Genomic DNA, 22,901 nt, shown 5'->3' with positions numbered 1-22,901 from the left:
TGTATGTATATATTTTTTTATTTATCAATATTGTCTATTTTGTTTACATTTATATATGACATGAAGTTGAAAGCACTTATTTTTTCCCAATTATTCTGAAATGTTTCTCTTTAGTTCTCTTTAACTAAAATATGGTATATTGACATATTCTTTACTGTAGATTTCTAACTTGTCTTTCATTTAAACCTAAAAAATAAGTTTCAATCAAGATCCTTCTAACTAAATCAACCATTGTTAGATTATAGGTTTATGTTTGGCACAGTTTTTCTTCCACTCAAACTAGCTATATTTATAATTTTTAAAAATATTAATGTATGTACAGACATTTTTCTGATTATGTTGCAAAGGGCAATAACTATAATATTTGTTTCATAGAAATGTAACAATAAGAATGATTATAACTATTTTTTTCTTTTTCCTTTTTTTTTAAACATCTTTATTGGAGTATAATTGCTTTACAATGGTGTGTTAGTTTCTGCTTTATAACGAAGTGAATCAGCTATACATATACATATGTTCCCATATCTCTTCCCTCTTGCGTCTCCCTCCCTCCCACCCTCCCTATCCCACCCCTCCAGGCGGTCACAAAGCACCGAGCTGATCTCCCTGTGCTATGCAGCTGCTTCCCACTAGCTACCTATTTTACGTTTGGTAGTGTATATATGTCCATGCCACTGTCTCACTTTGTCCCAGCTTACCCTTCCCCCCCCATATCCTCAAGTCCATTCTCTAGTAGGTCTGCATCTTTATTCCCGTCTTGCCCCTAGGTTCTTCTGATCATTTTTTTTTTTTAGATTCCATATATATGTGTTAGCATACGGTATTTGTTTTTCTCTTTCTGACTTACTTCACTCTGTATGACAGTCTCTAAATCCATCCACCTCACTACAAGTAGTTCATTCCTTTTTATGGCTGAGTAATATTCCATTGTATATCTGTGCCACATCTTCTTTATCCATTCATCTGTTGTTGGACACTTAGGTTGCTTCCATGTCCTGGCTATTGTAAATAGAGCTGCAGTGAACATTGTGGTACATGACTCTTTTTGAATTATGGTTTTCTCAGGGTATATGCCCAGTAGTGGGATTGCTGGGTCATATGGTTATTCTATTTTTAGTTTTTTATGAAATCTCCACACTGTTCTCCATAGTGGCTGTACCAATTCACATTCCCACCAGCAGTGCAAGAGTGTTCCCTTTTCTCCACACCCTCTCCAGCATTTATTGTTTGTAGATTTTTTGATGATGGCCATTCTGACTGGTGTGAGATGATATCTCATTGTAGTTTTGATTTGCATTTCTCTAATGATTAATGATGTTGAGCATTCTTGTGTTTGTTGGCAGTCTGTATTATTATAACTGTTTGTAGATGTATGGGAGTCTCTCAGAGGATTTGTGTGAGCATGACTTTTCTTAATTTTAAGCATGCACATTGAAGATATTGCTGTGCTTTTTACTTCTTGATAGATTGGAAAATGTTGATTTTCTTCCCACAGAGAGCCAAATGAATAGTAAGGGTTAATTTTTCTCCCTTGAGGGAATTCTAGTTTTACTTTTTATCCACTCCTTTTAATCTAAAATTTGAAACAAAATTTGTGTTCTGAATACCCACTGTTGTAAATAGCTAATAGTTAGAACATACTGTACCTAAAGCTATTATATCTATAAATGCCATCATATAATTGCATTATTATTATATATTAAGGTTATGGCATTAGAAGTTTGAATGCTAGGTTTCTCCTTTTGAAAGCAAACATGGGAGTTGTAAAGGGGAGGCTGGATTCCTTTATAAAAGAGGAGCTTCCTTTTTAAAAATTTCTAGTATCTTTTAATTTTGTTAGATTAAAGCTTCTGCAAGTGATCATAGGTGGTTCTCCTTATATATCTAAATTATAATTTTTTTCCTTAAATTTATTTTATTTTTTGATTTTTACTTTATATTGCAGTATAGTTAACAATGTTCTGTTAGTTTCAGGTGTACAGCAGAGTGATACAGTTATACACACACATGTATCTCTTATTTTTTAAATTCTTTCCCCATGTAGGTTGTCACAAAATATTGAGCAGAGTTCCCTGTGCTGTACAGTAGGTCCTTGTTGTTTCTCTATTTTAAATCCAGCAGTGAGTACATGTCAATCCCGAGCTCCCAATCTATCCCTCCCCAAGGGATAGAGTCCTTATCTCACATTATCAGCAGTCTCAGTGTACAACATGGCCTGTTTGAGGTTCTGAAGTAAGGTTAAGTGGCATCAAGCTACCTTTATAATAAGTCGCCATCGTAAGATGCTCCACATTTGATTTACCTGTCTTCTCCCACCACCAGCTTCCTGGGGGGAGAGGACATCCAAATTCTAGATCATGTTGCAATTCCGAATCCACAGGCATTGAGTTCAAATTTTAGTTCTTTTGCTCTTTTAATATAATATTCAAAGAAATTAAAATCCAAATGCACTCGGTTTTGTGTATCACTGCTTCTCAGTTTGAAGAGTTCCAGATGCTGGGAAGTGTTGACATTCTTCTGCAGTAAAAATGTATTTCATGAGTTGAGTTCAGCCTCTGACGTGCCCCACTTCAAACCACCCAGGGATTCACACACACACTGGCCGCAGCCCCAGCGTTAGATTGGTTTTGCGGGGCAAGGCCTTCATCAGCATGTTTCCTTGCCTGGCCAAGAAGACCCCAGAGCCTGTGGCCTCTGTAGACGGGCAGGTCCCAGAGGGGAGATGGGGGAGGGATGCAGGAGCAGGTGAAAGGGGACAATGGGTCCCACCAGCCATAGGGCACCTCTCCTTTCCCATAACACCAGTAACAGAAGAATCCAAGTGGCTGAGGATATAGAAATGTGAGACTGGAAGTAGAGATATTTTATACTTTTATGTCCCAAATTCTCAGATTAAGTAATTTACCTCTTTACAAAATCTATATTTTGTTTTTGTCAAATCTTCAAATTTCTGACTATAAAATAACCATTTGCTTTAAAGCATAAGCTATTAGCCCAGTAACTTTCTTTTGTATAAATTATTATTCTTAACTCTTAAACATTTTTTCCTTATAAAACTGCTATTTTGTAGAAATAGACAGAATCTCAAATCCTTTATTAGCTTTTTTGTTCCACAAATTTTTACTTTTGGGAATAAATCTTGATTCTTGTAAGACTTATGGTTTATGTCCTCTCTCTGAGTGACTTGGGTTATAGACCCTAATATGCAGGACCTGCATATTTTATGTCTATTATAGGATTGTTAAAATATAATGCTAATGTGCCTAGACTAATAAGTAGCTATTTTAATAATTAAAGAATTGTAAGCCAGTTCTTAGTAGCACTGATGTAATTGGGTGAGCTTTGGAACTAGGGGGCAAAGATTGACTCCCGTGTGTTACTTCTTTTTTTTTTTTTTTTAACATCTTTATTGGAGTATAATTGCTTTACAATGGTGTGTTAGTTTCTGCTTTATAACAAAGTGAATCAATTATACATATACATATGTTCCCATATGTCTTCCCTCTTGTGTCTCCCTCCCTCCCACCCTCCCTATCCCACCCCTCTAGGTGGTCACAAACCACCTAGCTGATCTCCCTGTGCTATGTGGCTGCTTCCCACTAGCTATCTATTTTACGTTTGGTAGTGCATATATGTCCATACCACTGTCTCACTTTGTCCCAGCTTACCCTTCCCCCTCCCCATATCCTCAAGTCCGTGCTCTAGTAGGTCTGTGTCTTTATTCTTGTCTTACCCCTAGATTCTTCATGACATTTTTTTTTCTTAGATTCCATATATATGTGTTAGCATACGGTATTTGTTTTTCTCCTTCTGACTTACTTCACTCTGTATGACAGACCCTGTGTTACTTCTTAGTTAACTACATAAATAAAAATCTCAGTTAACTAAAAATTGACATCTATGAACTGAATTTCTAAGACTAAGACCTTTCATTATATGAGAAGTTTCAGTGCGTAGCTCTGAGCTGAAATATTTGCATTGGCAGGACAGTATTCTGGGAATTCGAAATTGAATGCATTTTTTTGGATAATTTGACATTTTGAAGCTTTCCATAAATCTGAGTATTATCCCAGCAAACACAGTTCTATTAGAGTGAGATACAAAGCAGCATAAGGATATTGAATTCAACAACAGCTGTTCACATTTAAGCAATTTGGCATTTTTTATCAATTTAGCATTTCATTTATCCATTTATCATGTAAAGTTCCATTTAATTCATTTTATCGGTTTGGATAAATTAGTGTTTACACTGTGGAAAAAAGACATCTCAGAGTGCTATATCAGCATTTGGGTTTTAAAAATGTGCTATTTAAGTACATCTTTTGTTTCATGATGGTTTTTTGCATAAAATTAACTTCACGACAAAAATACCCAATCTAATGTTTGCTTTTGACTACCTAAAACTCAAAAGGTAATGCCTTTTCTTTTAAGTTCTTTTAATTTCTTAACTTTTAACTTCTTAACTTAACTTTTAACTTCTTAAAAGAAAGTTTTTTCCCCAATACAACTCAGTTGCAGTGACTTCTGATCAACGACTATGAACTAAATTGAACCACAGTAATACTGTTTCCACTGAGTTAATGTCATAGAATCGCCTATAGGAGTTGCAGCAAACACTATCTATTATAAAACACAATGAATGAAGTAAGTAATCTACGTTTAAAATATTGATATCAGAAAAGAGTATGTGGAAACAAGAGGGAATTTAAGGTAAAATATTAGTGAAACTTTTGCTTGTGTAGCAGCAAAGCTGTGCAAAAGTATCCTAATTATTTCCAGAAAATTAAAAAGAAATCTTTAAAGATGTAATTAATTTGGGAAACAAAAGACACTAATGTCAGCACACCAAGATTCAGTGCACTTTCACGTTGGTAAAAGAAATATAAAAATCCATTTGGCTTATGTTGTACTCAAATGCCTAGTATGTTTTATAGTCTTTCAATAAGTATTTATTGACAACTCTCCATACAAAACATTTCATAAGAGAGTAAACAGTAAAAGAGATCTGTCAGGGAGTTAAGAAGTAATTGAATATTCATATTTAACTTTTTTCTCATTTAATTTTAATTTTATAATTGTGGATATTTTTGCCTTTTTATTGAACTATAGTTGATTAATGATATTAAATTAGTTTCAGGTTATGGCATAGTGATTCAGTATTTTTACAAATTATACTCTTTTAAAAGTTATTACATGATAATGGCTATAATTCCCTGTGTTACACTATATATCCTTGTTCCTTTTATATTTAATACATAGTAGTTTTTACCTCTTAATCCTATACCCATAATTTGCCCCTCCCCTCTTCTCTCTCCACTTTGGTAACGACTAGTTTGTTTCTTATTTTTATGAGTATGTTTTACATATACGTTCATTTATATTATTTTTAAGATTCCAAATATAAGTGTAATCATACAGTATTTCTTGTTCCCTGTCTGACGTATTTCACTAAGTGTGATATTCTCTAGGTCCATCCACATTGCTGTGAATGGCATTATTTCATTCTTTTAATAGCTGAGTAGTATTCCGTTGTATATATATACCACATCTTCTTCATCCATTTGTCTGTTTATGGACACTTAGGTTGCTTCCATATCTTGGCTATTGAAAATAATGCTGTTATGAATATTGGGGTGCATGTATCTTTTCAAATTAGTGTTTTTGTTTTTTTCCACATACTCAGGAGTGAAATTGCTAGATCATATGGTAGTTCTATTTTTATTTTTTGAGGGAACCTCCATACTGTTTTCCACAGTGGCTGCACCAATTTATACTCCCACCAATAACGTACAAGGGTTCCCTTTTCTCCACATTCTCAGCAACATTTGCTATTTGTGTGCTTTTTGATGATGGCCATTCTGACAGGTGAGGTGATATCTCCTTGTGGTTTGAGTTTGCATTTCTCTGATGATTAACAATGCTGAGCATCTTTTCATGTGCCTGTTGGACATCTGTATATCTTCTTTGGAAAAATGTTTATTTGGCCCCTTGGTCCATTTTTTATTGGGTTGTTTGTGTTTTGATACCGAGCTATATGAGCTATTTATGTATCTTGGATATTAACCTCTTATCAGTCATATCATTTGCAAATATTTTCTCCCATTCCACAGATTGTCTTTTTGTCAACGGTTTACTTTGCTGTGAAAAAAAATTTAATTAGGTCACATTTGTTTACTTTTTCTTTTATTTCTTTTGCCTTAGGAGACAGTTCCTAAAAAAAAATACTGCTATGATTTATGTTAAAGAGTGTTCTGCCTGAGTTTTCCTCTAGGAGTTTTATGGTTTCTCATCTTACATTTAGGTCTTTAATCCATTTTGAATTTATTTTTTGTATATGGTGCAAGGTAATGTTTTAATTTCATTCTTTTACATGTAGTTGTCCAGTTTTCCCAGCAGCACTTATTGACAAAACTGTGTTTTCTTCATTGTATATTCCTGTCTCCCTTGTCTTAAATTGCCCATAGGTGCATGAGTTTATTTCTGGGCTCTGTATTATGTCCTATTGATATATGTCTCTCTTTTTGTGCCAGTACCACATTATTTTGATTACTATAGCTTTGTAGTATAGTCTGAAGTCTGGGAGCATTATACTTCCAGCTCTTTTCTTTTTTCTGAATATTGCTTTAGCAATTCAGGGTCTTTTGTGGTTCCATATGAATTTTAGGATTATTCTAGTTTTGTGAAAAATGTCATGGATATTTTGATAGGGATCACATTAAATCTGTAGATTGCTTTGGCTAGTATGGCTATTGGGATACCTTTCCATTTCTTTGTATCATCTCCAATTTCCTTCATCACTGTTTTATAGTTTTAAGAATATAGACCTTTCACTTCCCTAGTTTTATTCCTAGGTATTTTATTCTTTTTGATGCAGTTTTAAATGGTGTATTTTTTACTTTCTCTTTCTGATACATTATTAGTGTATAAAGATGTAACAGGTTTCTGTATATTAATCTGTACCCTAAAATTTAATTGAATTCATTTATTAGTTCTAATAGTTTTTGGGTGGAGACTTCAGGGTTTTCTGTAAAGTATCATGTCACCTGCAAATTGTGACAGTTTTACCTCTTCCCTTCCAATTTGGAATCCTTTTACTTATTTATTTTTCTTGTCTGATTGCTGTGGCTAGGGTTTCCAATACTGTGTTAAATAGAAGTGGTGAGAGTGGGCATCTTTGTCTTATTCCTGAATTTAGAGGAAAGGCTTTCAGCTTTTCACCATTGACCATGATGTTGGCTGTGTGTCATAAATGGCCTTTATTATTTTGAGTTATGGTCCCCCTATACCAGCTTTGATGAGAGTTTTTGTTTTTAAATGGATGTTGAATTTTGTCAAATGCTTTTTCTACATCTATTGAGATGATCATGTGATTTTTATCCTTCCTTTTGTTAATGTGGTTGATCACATTTGATTGATTTGTGAATGTTGAACCATGTTTGTGACCCTGGAATAAGTCCAACTTGATCATGGTGTATAATCCTTTTTATATGTTATTAGATTCTGTTTGTTAAAATTTTGTTGAGGATTTTTGTGTGTATGTTCATCAAAGATATTGGCCTATAATTTTCTCTTTCGGTAGGGTCTTTGTGTCTTCTGGGCATCAGGGTAAGAGTGGCCCCATAGAATGAAGTTATGAGTGTTCCATCCTCCTCAGTTTTCAGGAATATTTTGAGAAGAAGAATAGGTATTAATTTTTCTTTAATATGATAATCTCTAGGTCCATTCATGTCACTGCAAATGGCATTATTTCATTCCTTTTTATGTCTGAGTAATATTCCATTGTGTATATATATACCACATCTTCTTTATCCATTCATCTGTCGAAGGACATATAAGTTGCTTCCATGTCTTGGCTATTGTAAATTGTGCTGCTATGAACATTAGGGTGCGTGTATCTTTTCAAATTATAGTTTTCTCCAGTTGTAAGCTCAAGAGGCAGATTGCAGGATCATATGATAACTCTATTTTTAGATTTTTAAGGAACCTCCATGCTGTTCTCCATAGTGACTGCACCAATTTACATTCCCACCAACAGTGTAGGAGGGTTCCTTTTTCTCCACACCCTCTCCAGCATTTATCATTTGTAGACTTTTTAATGAGGGCCATTCTGACTGATGTGAGGTAATACTTCATTTGTAGTTTTGATTTGCATTTCTCTCTAATAATTAGCGATATTGAGCATCTTTTCATGTGTCTCTTGGCCACCTGTATTTCTTCTTTGCCACTGGTAATTTGATAGGTATGAAAACTATAAGATGCTGATGAAAGAAATTGAAGATGACACAAACAGATGGAAAGTTATACCATGTTCTTGTATTGGACGAGTCAGTATTATTAAAATGACCATACTACCCAAGTCACTCTACAGATTGAATGCAATCTATTTCTTATTTTTTAAAATTTGAGGGGCTTCCCTGGTGGCGCAGTGTGTTGGGAGTCCGCCCGCCGATGCAGGGGACGTGGGTTCGTGCCCCGGTCTGGGAGGATCCCGCATGCCGCGGAGCGGCTGGGCCCGTGAGCCATGGCCGCTGAGCCTGCGCTTCTGGAGCCTGTGCTCCGCAATGGGAGGGGCCGCAGCGGTGAGAGGCCCGCGTACCGCCAAAAAAAAAAAAAATATATATATATATATATAAAATTTGAGTCTTCTCTCTCTTCTTCATGGAGAGCCTGGCTAGAGGTTTATCAATTTTGTTTATCTTTACGAAAAAAAGACATCTTTGGTTTCATAGATCTTGCTTATTTTTTGGTCTCTTTTTAAATTTATTTCCTTTCTTCTGCCTATTTTGGGCTTTGTTTGTTCTTTTTCTAGTTCTTTTAGGTGGTAGGTTAGGCTGTTTATTTTTCCTGTTCCTTGAGGAAGGCCTATATCACAATACAGTTTCATCTTAGAACTGCCTTTGCTGCATCTCATAGATTTTGGAGTGTTGTGTTTCCATTTTCATTTGTCTTGAGGTATTTTCTGATTTTCCTTTTGATTTCTTCATTGACCCATTCGTTTATTAATAGCATGTTTTTTAGTCTCCACATGTTTATGGTTTTCCCATTTTGTCCAGTAATTGACTTCTATTTCCATACCCTTGTGGTCAGAAAAATGCTTGATACAGTTTCTATCCTCTTAAGTTTATTGAGAGTTGTTTTGTGGCCTAGTGTGTGATCTATCCCAGAGAACATTTTATGTGCACTTAAAAATAGTGCATATTCTGCTGTTTTTGGATGGAACGTCCTGTAGATATCTATTAAGTCCAGCTGATTTACTCTGTCATTTAAGACCATTGTCATCTTACTGATTTTCTGTCTGGATGATCTGTCCACTGATATAAGTGGGGTGCTAAAGTCCCCCATTATTATTGTAATATGGTCAGTTTCTCCCTTTGTGTCTCTCAGTATTTGCTTTGTGTATCTCGCTGCTCCTATATTGAATACAAATCAACAAGTATTATATCCTCTTCTTGTATTGATCCCTTTATTATTATATAATGCCCATCTTTGTCTTTTGTTATAGCCTTTGTTTTAAAATCTATTTGTCAGATATGAGTGTTGCTAATTCCACTTTCTTGTCATTTCCATTTGCATGAAATATCTTTTTCCATCACCTCACTTTAAGTCTGTGTGTCTTTAGATTGCAGGGGTGTGTCTTGTAGGCAGCACATAGATGAGTCTTGTGGGTTTTTTTTAATCCAGTCATCTACCCTGACTTTTAATTAGAACATTTATTCCATTGACATTTAAAGTAATTATTGATAAGTATGTGCTTAGTGATATATTATTACTTGTTTTATGTTTGTTTGGTAATTCTTCTCTGATCATTTATTTATTTTTTGTTTCTTCCCTTGTGGTTTAACAGTTTTCTTTAGTAGTATGATTGTGTTCCTTTCTTTTTGTGTGTGTGTATATCTATTGTAGATTTTTAACTTGTGTTTACCATGAGGTTCATATATGTTGATCCAGAATTATAGCTATTTCTTTTAAATTGATAGTCATTTAGGTTCAGAGACAATCGAAAAGACCTATATTTTTTACTCCCCTCACCTGCATTTCATGTTTTCAATGTCATATTTTACATCTTCAGGTTTATCCCTTAACTATTGTACTTACAGTTGCTTTTCCACTTTTTTTTTTTAGTTTTTTTAATCTACATACTGACTTATTTAAGTGATCTTAAATCCTTACTGTATATTTGCCTTTTCTAGTGGGATTTTCCCTGTCCTATAGACTCTTTCTTCTTTTCCATTTAGAGGAGATCCTTCAACATTTCTTTTAGAGTCAGTTTAGTTTATGAATTCTTTTAATTTTTGCTTGTCAGGAAAGTTCTTTCTCTCTCCTTCTATTCTAAATGATAGTCTTGCTGGGTAGAGTATCCTAGGCTGTAGGTTTCTCCCTTTTAGCACTTTGAATATATCATGCCACTCTCTTCTGGCCTGCAAGTTTCTGCAGAGAAATCAGCTGATAGATGGAGATTCCTTTGTATATGACTGTTTTTATCTTGCTGCCTTTAGAATTAACTCTTTTTTTTGGGGGGGTACGTGGGCTTCTCACTGTTGTGGCCTCTCCCGTTGTGGAGCACAGGCTCCGGACACGCAGGCTCAGTGGCCATGGCTCACGGGCCCAGCTGCTCCGCGGCATGTGGGATATTCCTGGACTGGGGCACGAACCCGTGTCCCCTGCATCGGCAGGCAGACTCTCAACCACTGCGCCACCAGGGAAGCCCCTAGAATTAACTCTTTATCTTTAACTTTTGCCATTTTAATTATGATATGCCTTGGTGTGAGTCTTTTGGGGTTCACCTTGTTTGGGACCCTCTCTGTTTCCTGTACCTGGATATCTGTTTCTTTTATCATGTTTGGGAAGTTTTAAGCTGTAATTTCTTCATATAATTTTTTTTTTTTTTTTTTTGCGGTACACGGGCCTCTCACTGGTGTGGCCTCTCCCATTGCGGAGCACAGGCTCCAGATGCGCAGCCTTAGCGGCCATGGCTCACGGGCCCAGCTGCTCCGCGGCATGTGGTAACTTCCTGGACCGGTGCACGAACCCATGTCCCCTGCATCGGCAGGCGGACTCTCAACCACTGCACCACCAGGGAAGCCCCAAATACATTTTTGACTCTCTTGTCTCTCTCTCTCTTCTCCTCCTGGAGCCCCTATAATGCAATTGTTGGAATGCTTAATGTTATCCTAGAGATCTCTTAGATCACTTTCATCTTTAAAAATGTTTTACTTTCTGCTGTCCTGATTGCATGATTTCCATTATTCTGTCTTCCAAATCACTGTATCAGTTAGTCTGCTATTACTCCTTCTAGTGTGTGTTTTATTTCAGCTATTGAATTATTTATTTTTGCTTGAATATTTTCTAATTCTTTGCTCAAATCTTCAGTGTTTAGTTAAATTCTTTTTCTGAATTCAGTTAACATTTTCGTTACCAATGTTTTGAATTCTTAATCTGGTGAACTGTATATTTTTGCTTTATTATTTATGTTTTCAGGGATTTTCTCTTGCTCTTTCAATTGAGAGTAGTTCCTCCCCCTTTTCATTTTACTTAACTCTCTCTGCTTTTATGAATTTAATTAAATAGTTACCTACTGTGGTCTTGAAGTGGCGATCTTATGTGGGAGCATCCCTGTGCAGAGTACATGTGCCTAATGCCTGAGGTGGGAGGGCTGGGTTTGATGTGGACACCAGTTGCATCTTTCCTCAGGGTGTGCTGGCAGCTGTGACTTTGGTAGAAGGTGGGGCTGGAGATGGAGGGGCTGGAGCCAGTGTGGGATATGAGGCAGGCATTCCCCTCTGCTTAGTGTCTATCACTTCCCTGTTGGGGGTGGGTCTGATGCCAACTTGCTGGAGCAGATGCTCTGAGCTGGCTCTGTTCCTGTTATGTGTACTTTTCCCTCTCCCCACACCAGGACCTTTGCCCCAGAGGAGCAGAGTGCTGAAGCATGTGGGGGGCATGGATAACTTGTAAAATAACTTCCTTAGTGCAAAAACAACTAGAAAGCTGAGTGTGAAATACATGAAACAACTGTTGACAGACGTTTGACAACCATTGGGTATAACTGTGCTCCCTGAGAGAAGAGAAACAAATGGGTTGAGCTCTGTCATTGACCCCGTTCTGCCCAAGGGGCACATCTGTTAGGTTCCAACAGGGAGAAAACCCAAGCAGAGTATGAGAGTTTTCCGAGTTGAAAGGCAGAGATCAGAGTTTAAGGAAGCTGAGCAGAGGAGTTAAGCAGTGTACCTGAGAATAAAGGAGGTACTTAGTGAATGAGAGCAAGAGGATAAGCTGGGACGAAGTGAGAGAGTAGCACTGACATATATACACTACCAAACGTAAAATAGATAGCTAGTGGGAAGCAGCTGCATAGCACAGGGAGATCAGCTCGGTGCTTTGTGACCACTTAGAGGGGTGGGATAGGGAGGGTGGGAGGGAGGCTTAAGAGGGAGGGGATATGGGGATGTATGTATATGTATAGCTGATTCACTTTGTTATACAGCAGAAACTAACACACCACTGTAAAGCAATTATACTCCAATAAAGATGTTAAAAAAAAATCTCTTCAGAAGAGGACACTGCAAGCACAGGGTGAAAATCCAAGAGGCTGAGAAAAGAACAAAGACCAGGGGACTGCAGCCTCTATAATCCTAATGCCTGTATAATCCTAATGCCAGTTCACTGTGGGGACATTCTGAGAGCAGACCAACAAGAATGCATGTGGTAGAGACTCCATATGTTTTCACCTTCTTAGTACAGCTAAGACACCTTAGAATAGAGTCCACTCTTGACAGATTCTAAGGAATCTTAGGGAAAAAAAGCCTCAGAATGTAAAGCTAATTTCCCAGTAACCTAACCATTTGCAAGATCAAATTTCAACATGACTTAATGTAAGCAAAAATCAAGTTACTTAAGATCATGATACCCCAAATGTGTTCAGTATCTAATCAAATATTGCTAGACAATCAAAGCAAGGAAACGTAAACCAAGAGAAAATAAAAATCAGCCAATAGAAAGAAATTTATCAATGACAAAGATGATGGAATTAGCAGAGAAGGACTTTAAAACAGCTATTTAAATGTACTCATAGATATAAAGAAAAACATGAACATTATGGAGAAAAATTAAAGATATTTTACAAAACGTGGAATTTTAAGAGCTGAAAAATATAGTGTCTGACATGAAATCTGCTGAGTTGACTTAATAGTGGATTAGTCATTGATAAATGAACTTGAAGATATAGCAATATAATTTACCCAAATTGAATCACATGAAGAAATGATTTTTTTTTTTCCCGGTACGTGGGCCTCTCACTGTTGTGGCCTCTCCCGTCGCGGAGCACAGGCTCCAGACGCACAGCCTCAGTGGCCATGGCTCACGGGCCCAGCCGCTCCGTGGCATGTGGGATCTTCCTGGACTGGGGCACGAACTCGTGTCCCCTGCATCGGTAGGCGGACTCTCAACCACTGCGCCACCAGGGAAGCCCCGAAATGATTATTTTTTAATGACAAAAATAAATAAAGCTATAGTGACCTGTGGAACAATATTAATCTTACATATGTGTCATCACAGTTTCAAAAATAGAAAAAAAAAAGCTGCTGAAAAAGTTGAAAAGAGAATTTTTTTTTTAAATTGATGAAAAGTGTAAAGCCACAGCTTGAAGAAGTTTAATAGAATCCAACTGAGAACTACCTCAAGGCACATCGTAATCATATTCATGAAAGTGAGTTTTAAAGAGAAGAATTTTAAAGGTAACCATGGAAAAAGACACCTTAGTATAAGGGGACAAGAGCAACAAGGAATAACCAAACATTTCCAGTTGGAAACAATGCAAGCCAGAAGGAAAGGAGTGATGCTTTATAACTCTGGCAGGAAAAAAAATGTGAAGTTAGAGTTCCTTATCCATTAAAAATATCTTTGAAAACTGGACATGAAGACTTTTTCAGCCAAACAAAAGCCACAGAATTTTGACACTGCAGTATAACAAGTGTAAGAGAATATTTTTCTGGCAATTTGAGTAGACTTATATCAACTTAAATAATAGATTCATAATTAAAAATCACCCAACAATGGAATCTCTAGGCTCAGATAGCCTCACTGGTGAGTTCCATCAAATATTCAAGGAAAAATGAATGCTAATCCTGCACAGACTCATTTAGAAAAATGTAGAAGAGAGAACAACTCACAATTCAATTATGAGAACAGGATTTTACTGATCCTAAAGTTATACAAATATATTACAAGAGAAGAAAACTGAAGAATAATGTCCCTATGAACATAGATGAAAAGAATGCTTACTAAAATGTTGGCAAATTGAATCCAACAATATATTAGAAACATAACACATTATGCAAAAATAGGTTTTATTCCAGAAATGCTGGGCTGACAATATTCAAAAATCAAACAATACAGTTCAGCACATTAACAAAGGACCATCTCAGTAGTTGCAGAAATCACATTCGATTAAATTCAATACTCATTCATTTTTAAGGAAAGGGATACCCCTTCCTCAACCTGATAAAAGTCGTCTAATAAGAACCTAATGTTCTCATGTTTAAGGGTGAAAGGCTAAAAGAAGTCTTCCCTAAAATTGGAGAAAAGCAATGATATCCATTCTCTTTACTGCTATTTTGATTTTCATGGAGGTCTTAGGTAGAACAGTGAGGCAAGGAAAAGAAATAAAATGAATACAATTTAACAAGGCAAATACACAACTTTTTATTCACACATAGTAGAGTGTATATGATAGTTCAGTGAGCACAAAAAGATGCTCAACACCTCTGGTCTTCAAGGAAATATAGAGCAAAACAAAAGGAGACACCACCGTGTAGTATCAGAAAGATTCTAATTAAGAAGACAGATAATATTGAATATTTACAAAGATGCAGAACAACTGACAAGGATTGAAAATAGCAATGTTTTTGGAAATCTGAAAGTTCCTTACAAAGACATTGCACTCCTAGATATTTATCTATGATAAATGAGAGTAAATAGCCATAAAGGTTTATACAATGTAACTTTATTCACAATGTCCAGAAAATAGTAAATAATGCAAGTGTCCGTCAAAAGATGAATGAATAAACTGATTGTAACATGTTCACACAATGAATGCTACTCAGGAATGAAAAGTAATAAACAAATGATAAACAGAATAACACGGAAGTATTTCAAAACTCTTCTGAAAGAAGCCAGAGACAAAAAAAAAAAAAAAAGCCAGAGACAAGGGAACAATGTAGGATTCCATTTATGTGAAATTCTAGAATGGTCCATATGAACCTGTAGTAGTAGAAAGGAAATTAGAAGTTGCCCTGAATCAGGATTTGGGGGAAGATGGCTGGATGGTCCACAAAGGATTGGGGGAAACTGGTGGGAGTTCTGGGCATGTTCTTTATTTTGATGGTTAAGTGGCTGTATACATTTCTCAAAACTCATCAAAGTATAACATTAAAATGAGAACCATTTACTACTGGGGTTATGGGCATACATCCCACAGTAGTGGGAAGATTTGAGGTAATACTGACAAGGAGACATGGCAGAGAACTGCCAGTGGAAGTTCTGATAAATAAAACCAGAAGTCCGTTTTTTACAACATCAAGAACATGAAAGGGGGGCTGGTACTAGGAACTTTTGTGGATTTGGCTTAACACAAAGTCAAAAAGGAAGCTGCAAGGCAGGGTTTAATGTGAAATTGACAGAAAATCCTTTATTCGAAATGAAGAGTTGGTGCCGGAAGGTGGAAAGCGGGCTCCATGTGAGCCGCATCCTTGCAGGGCTGGTCTGAGATTTCCGTGAAGAGAGAAAAACCGAAAATATTTATTGCGCACACGTGTGTGTGTGTGCACATAAACATGGTGATATGAAGAGAATTCTAACTAGTCTGGACTAGGGTCCCCATCCTGAACTGACAGGAACCTCCTGAAGATAGCTGGTCAAGCAAGAAAATACTTTATTTAATAATAAACAATATTCACATATTTCCAAGAAAGATACTGACAAATGTATGACTGCACACGAGAAACAAATGACAGTAGAAGAAAAATTGGCAGCAAAAATTTCTATGGAACAGATGAAAAGTGTGATCAAATATATTTATTTAAATTTATTCTTAAAAAATGTTGTATAGGAATTTTCTTTGTCAAACAAGAACACAGACTGGGAGATCGTTTATCAGAAAATTAGGAAGAGAAGAATCTTGAGTTGTAGATCTTGCAAAATAAGAAATGCTAAAAATAAAAAAGCATCACAAAAATGAATGTCAAATTTATGAACTCATTAAGACACAGTGAGAGTAACAATGAGGTAATTGCACAGAATACAGTAGAAATGAACAAAAGGTGAAAAGGGATTTTGAGATTATAATTGACAAAGATTATCAAAATAAAGTCAATATATGCATAGTTGGTGTCTGCAATTAAGAAACTTAAATACTGGATATCATTAAGAAAAATAGTCCAATAATAAAAGAAAACTTGAATCTACAAAGTAAAAGGTTAAATTCTATCCAAGGGAAACACTGACGAAGTACTACTAACTCTCCTATATGTCTTAGTAAAAATTTACTAGATTTAAAATTTAAAGAAGAAATCAATTTATAAATTAGGCAAAGAGATCAAGTAATCTAAAAGGGGAAATATTCCACAGCAGCATTTAACGCTAGAAGGCAAGAAGTATTTTTTATGACATCCACAAGAAACTGAAGCAATAAGTATATATGTAACCAGAGTGTCATTTGAGTGTAAGGCCGCAGGAAAAATGATATAATACAGACTCAGGAAAAATAGTGCAAATTATATTTTCTTAAACGAATGTTTAGATGATGACATGGAGCCAGATAAGCTATGGGTGGAACATCTGTAGTGAAATGACTGGTGATAAAAATTAATGAACTTTGGCACAAAAACAAAAAGACATCTTGAGATTATGCTTCGAGAAGAATTGTGTGGTGAAAGAATTTAACTCTGCCCCCAAAGGAGTCTGCCTTTTGCTTTCTCCGTGGGGGGAAGTTTATTCCTAAACTCTTGGAATGTCATGTGTGACAAAAATGGGGGCTTTGGGCCACACCAGTGATTGGGCTGGGCCAGAGGGGATGGATGCTGAGGCAGCGCCTGGGTGGCCAGATAGGTTTTGTGACTGAGCACTAGTACGGACTCTGGACACTGAAGGCTGGGCAGGCTCCGGGTTAGGTAATTCTCCAAGGACGTCGCACATACATGAGAGTGACTCTCTGAGGAGGGGACAGCCAGGGGCTTCTTGGTGGGAACTTTCTGCACTGTGGCTAACACCCCTCTCTTGGCTGGTTTTAATCTGCATCCTTTACTTGTAATAAATTACAACAATGAGTGTGACAGCTTTCAGGGAGTCCCATGAATCTTTCTAGTGAATGATTGATACTAAGGGTGGTTGTCTGGGACCCCTGAACTTGGAGTTGTTGTCAGAATTGTGGGCAGTTTATAACTTAGATATCAGAGGCTCTGATAATACAGAAATTTTATCTAAGAAAAGTTATGAGGGGACTTCCCTGGCGGTCCAGTGGTTAAGACTCTGCGCTTCCACTGCAGGGGATGTGGGTTCGATCCCTGATCGGGGAACTAAGATCCCACATGCTGTGCAATGGGGAAGAAAAAAAAAAGTTGTGAGGGTAGGTTGAAAAAAATCATAGAACGTATAAGCACAACATTTTGTGGGTTTGTTTTCATTTCTATTTATTTAACATCTTTATTGGAGTGTAATTGTTTTACAATGGTGTGTTAGTTTCTGCTGTATAACAAAGTGAATCAGCTCTACATATACATATATTCCCATATCCCCTCCCTCTTGCTTCTCCCTCTTGTTTTCTTTTTTTTTTCTTTTTGCGGTACACGGGCTTCTCACTGCTGTGGCCTCTCCCGTTGTGGAGCACAGGCTCTGGACGCGCAGGCCCAGCGGCCATGGCTCACAGGCCCAGCCGCTCTGTGGCATGTGGGATCTTCCCGGACCGGGGCACGAACTCGTGTCCCCTGCATCAGCAGGTGGTCTCTCAACCACTGCGCCACCAGGGAAGCCCTTGTTTTCATTTTTAAAGGCCACATGTAAAAATGTATCATTTGAGCAAATTTATCATTTAAGCTCAATTAAGTAAACATATATATATGAAAAACACAAAATAATGAAAATTTATAATTTAAAGAAATCAAATATTGGAAAGCAGTGGGAGAGGTGAGGAAGTAAATATATTATACTTAGCATTGTGTAAAGTAGGAAATCAGTATTGTCTAAAGAAACAGTGGATTGATATATAAATTTATAATCAGAAATGTGTGTCCTAAAACAAAAATTCAAAACATCCACTCATCATACACACACACACACATACATACACACAAAAATACACACACAGACATGCACATACAAATACATGTAAAGTAAATCCTCTCTGAAGAAAGCTTCTCTTTGTATTAATTTTAACTTGTTTCTATACAATTTCTGACTTTCGGTAATAAAATAACCAACACACAAGGAGACAAGAAAGCAAAAATGATCAAAAAAGCAAGAGAAGAAATAGATTATAGAAACGCACTCCTAGAGGATACAAATAAACTCTAACATGCATACCAAAGTATAACTGTGTCTGATATATTTAAAGATATTATAAAGAAAATTGAGAATTTTAGCATAAAACTGGCACATAAGAAAAAAATCAAAGAAAGATAATAAAAACTAAATGTACAGAATTAAAATTGAGAGATAATGGATGGATTTAATAGCTGATTAGACAGAGAAGAGAGAATTAGGGAACCAGAAGACAGGTATAAAGAACCATTAAAAAAAGAATGAGAGAGGCTAGTTTGGTCTTTTACGCATGACAGTCTGAGAATTCCACAAATGTGAGAGCAGAAACTGAAAGGCTTCTCAAGGCCCCAGTGCAAAGAAATTCACAGGGAGAACTAAAATTATGGGTTGGAGAAGTAGTCTCCACCGTCCAATGGGAGGTGGCAAAATCGTAATCAAGGGGTATGCATACAGTTATAGGGTGGAAGAAATATATGGTCCTCTTATAATAATAAAATGTTAAATAAATTTTGGTAAATCCATACAGTTAAATTCCATACAGAGATGAAAATAAATTAAGCTACTTTTTCAAGTATTGATAGAGGGTGGATTTCTAAAATATATGTTTTAAATAAAGTGAAGAAATATGTGTATTATAAGCTATCATTTCTTTAACAAGGAAGGATAAATCATATAAGCTTGTTTTTTTTCCGAGTTTTTTTGCGGTATGCGGGCCCCTCACCACCGCGGCCTCTCCCGTCGTGGAGCACAGGCTCTGGACGCGCAGGCCCAGCGGCCACGGCTCACGAGCCCAGCCGCTCCGCGGCACTTGGGACCCTCCCGGACCGGGGCACGAACCCACGTCCCCTGCATCGGCAGGCGGACTCTCAATCACTGAGCCACCAGGGAAGCCCCCGAGTATTTTTAATTGAAGTGACATTGGTTTATATTACATGTTTCTTGCGTGCAACATATTTCTAGTTGTATATACTCTACAGTGTGCTCATTACCAAAAGTTTTTCCGCTGTCACCATATAGTTGATCCCGTTTACCCATTTTGCCCTCCCCTGCTTCCCCTAGTAATCACTACTGTGTTGTCTCTATCTAGGTGTTTGTTTTTGTTTAATTCATTTACTTATTTTGTTTAAATTCCACATGAGTGAATGGCATTTGTCTAATTTCTAATGCTCTGCGGCATGTGGGATCTTCCCGGACCGGGGCACGAACCTGTGTCCCCTGCATCAGCAGGCGGAATCTCAACCACTGTGCCACCAGGGAAGCCCTCATAATAGATTTTTAAAAGTGAATAAAAGGAATCCTGGTTCTGGGATGATGGAGTACATGTACTTTCCCCATTCTTCACATGAAGTACCACTGAAAATCTTGGACATTATATACAGAAGAAACATGAAGACTCCGAAAGGCAGAGAGAGGAAAAATTGGCCAGAGTCCTTGGAATCCAAGAATGACATGGCAGTGAGTTCTTGTGTTTTCATTTTGCCTTATATATGCCAGACTCAGTGCTAAAGAAGCTGACAGCCCAGAAATGCCAGTGGTTTCACGCACGCGCACACACACACACACACACACACACACACACACACCCCTCTACCTCCAAAAATCCCACTTTCTTTAGCCAAATATCCAGGAAATGGGCACCCTAGCAAAACAGAAATCTTTTAGACAATTATCAACCCCCTCCAGCTAAACAGCACAGAAAACTATGGCCCCACTTCTGTCCACTCCAGTAAAGGCAAAGTAGGGAACCCAGACTTCCATCCTCATCAGGCTGGGTATGGGGGTGCTTCAGCCCCTCGTCCAGGACAGTGTCAGAGCCATGTCGAAAGTTGAGGCCTCCATTCTCACCAGGTAGAAAGGACACTCCCACCAACAACCCAATGGTATCCTTGGAGACCACCCAGAAGCCCAGACCTCCACCCACACCTGGCAGGAGTGAGGTACCTCTGTCCCAACCCCCTGAGGTGGTGTCAGCAGAGGTGCAGTGGAGCAGATCTCTACAACTTACTCATCCAGTATAACTGAAACTTTATGACTATTGAATAATAACTCCCCATGTCCCCCACCTTTTGGCCCCTGGTAACCACGATTATATTCTCTGCTGCTATGAGTCTGAGCATGTTAGATGCCTCATGTAAGTGGAATCATGCAGCATTGGTCCTTCAGTGGCTGCCTTATTTCACTTAGCATGATGTCTTACAGGTTTATTCATGTTGTTGCAAATGGCAAGATTTCCTTCTTTTTTAAGGCTGAACAATATTCCATGGCATGTTTGTGCCACATTTCCTTTATCCATTTGTCTGACATTTGTTGATGGGCACTGGAGTTGTTTCTATATCTTGGCTATTGTGAATAGTGCTGAAATGAGCATGGAGGTGAAGATATCTTTTTAAGATCCTGATTTCAATTTTTTAGATATATAACCAGAAGTGGAATTGCTGGATCATATGGTAGTTCTATTTTTAATTTTTTGAGGACTCTCCATACTGTTTTCCATAGTGGCTGCACCATTCTACATTCCCACGATGTGTAAGCGTTCCAGTTTCTCCACGTCCTTGCCAACACTTGTTGTATTTTTAATAAGAGCCATCTTAGGTAATATCTCATGTCTATTGTTAACAATACTGTATTATACGCTTCAAAATATTTTAAGAGGGAATATCTCATGTTAAGTGTTCTTACCACAAAAAATCAAACAAGCAAAAGCAGGGACACAGGAACCCCTGGGAGGTGTTGGATATAGCTGTTATCTTGATTGTGGTGATGGTATCATGGGTGTTTGCATATGTCCAAACTCATCAAATTGAATACATTAAATATGTGCAGGTTTTGTATATCAATTATACTATTTTAAAGTTTTATATCGGAGTATCATTGATTAACATCATTGTGTTACTTTCTCATGTACAGCAAAGTGATTCAGATGTACATATGTAAGTATCTATTCTTTTTCAAATTCTTTTCCTTTTAGTTTATTACAGAATAATGAGCAGAGTTTCCTTTGCTGTACAGTAGGTCCTTGTTGGTTATCTATTGTATATATACCAGTGTGTGTCTGTCAATCCCAAACTCCCTAATTATCCCACCCCCCACCCTTCCCCCGTGGTAACCATAAAGTTCTTTCTCTAAGTCTGTGTGTTTCTGTTTTGTAAATACGTTCATTTGTATCGTTTTTTTGTTAGATTCAGTATATATGCGATATCATATGATATTTGTCTTCCTCTGTCTGACTTACTTCCCTTAGTAAGGTAATCTCCAGGTCCACCTATGCTGCTGCAAATAACATTATTTCATTCATTTTAATGGCTGAATAACATTCCACTGTATATATGTACCACATCTTCTTTATCCATTCATCTGTCGATGGACACTTAGGTGGCTTCCATGTCCTGGCTATTGTAAACAGCGCCGCAATGAGCATTGTGGTGCACATATCGTTTCGAATCATGTTTTTCTCGGGATATATGCCCAGTGGTGGGAATACTGGATTATATAGTACCTGTATTTTTAGTTTCTTGAGGAACCTGCACACTCTTCACCATATTGGCTGCACCAATTTACATTCCCACCAACAATGTAGGAGGGTTCCCTTTTTTCCACACACTCTCCAGCATTTATTGTTTGTAGATTTTTTGATAATAGCCATTTGGACCAGTGTGAGGTGGTACCTCATTGTACTTTTAATCTGCATTTCTCTAATAATTAGTGATGTTGAGCATCTTTTCATGTGCCACTTGGCCATCTGTATGTCTTCTTTGGAGAAATCTTTGGTTAGATCTTCTGCCCATTTTTTGATTGGGTTGTTTGCTTTTTTGATATTGAGCTGGATGAACTATTTGTAAATTTTGGAGTTTAATCCCTTGTTGCTCACATCATTTGCAAATATTTTCTCCCATTCTGTGGGTTGTCTTTTTGTTTATGGTTTCCTTTGCTGTGCAAAAGGTTTTGAGTTTAATTAGGTCCCATTTGCTTTGTTTTTATTTCCATTACTCTAGGAGACATGTATAAAATGATTGCTGCGATTTTTGTCAAAGAGTGTTCTGCCTGTGTGTTCCGCTGAGAGTTTTGTAGTATCCAGTCTTACATTTAGGTCTTTAATCCATTTTGAGCTTATTTTTGCATATGGTGTTAAAGAATTTTCTAAGTTTATTTTTTTATGTGTAGCTGTCCAGTTTTCCCAGCACCATTTATTGAAGAGACTGTCTTTCTCCATTGTATAGTCTTCTTTGTCATAGTTTAATTGGCCATAAGTGCATGGGTTTATTTCTGGGCTTTCTATCCTGTTCCATTGATCTATGTTTCTGCTTTTGTGCCAGTACCATACCGTTTTGATGACTATAGCTTTGTAGTATAGTCTGAAGTCAGGGAGTGTG

Source organism: Delphinapterus leucas, chromosome 6 (assembly GCF_059928025.1).
Source record: "Delphinapterus leucas isolate spDelLeu-1000000601 "Yukka" chromosome 6, BTC_Dleu_Yukka2, whole genome shotgun sequence".
Classification (NCBI taxonomy): domain Eukaryota; kingdom Metazoa; phylum Chordata; class Mammalia; order Artiodactyla; family Monodontidae; genus Delphinapterus; species Delphinapterus leucas.
The sequence above is the reverse complement of the archived record's forward strand: the minus strand, read 5'-3'. Positions refer to the sequence as shown.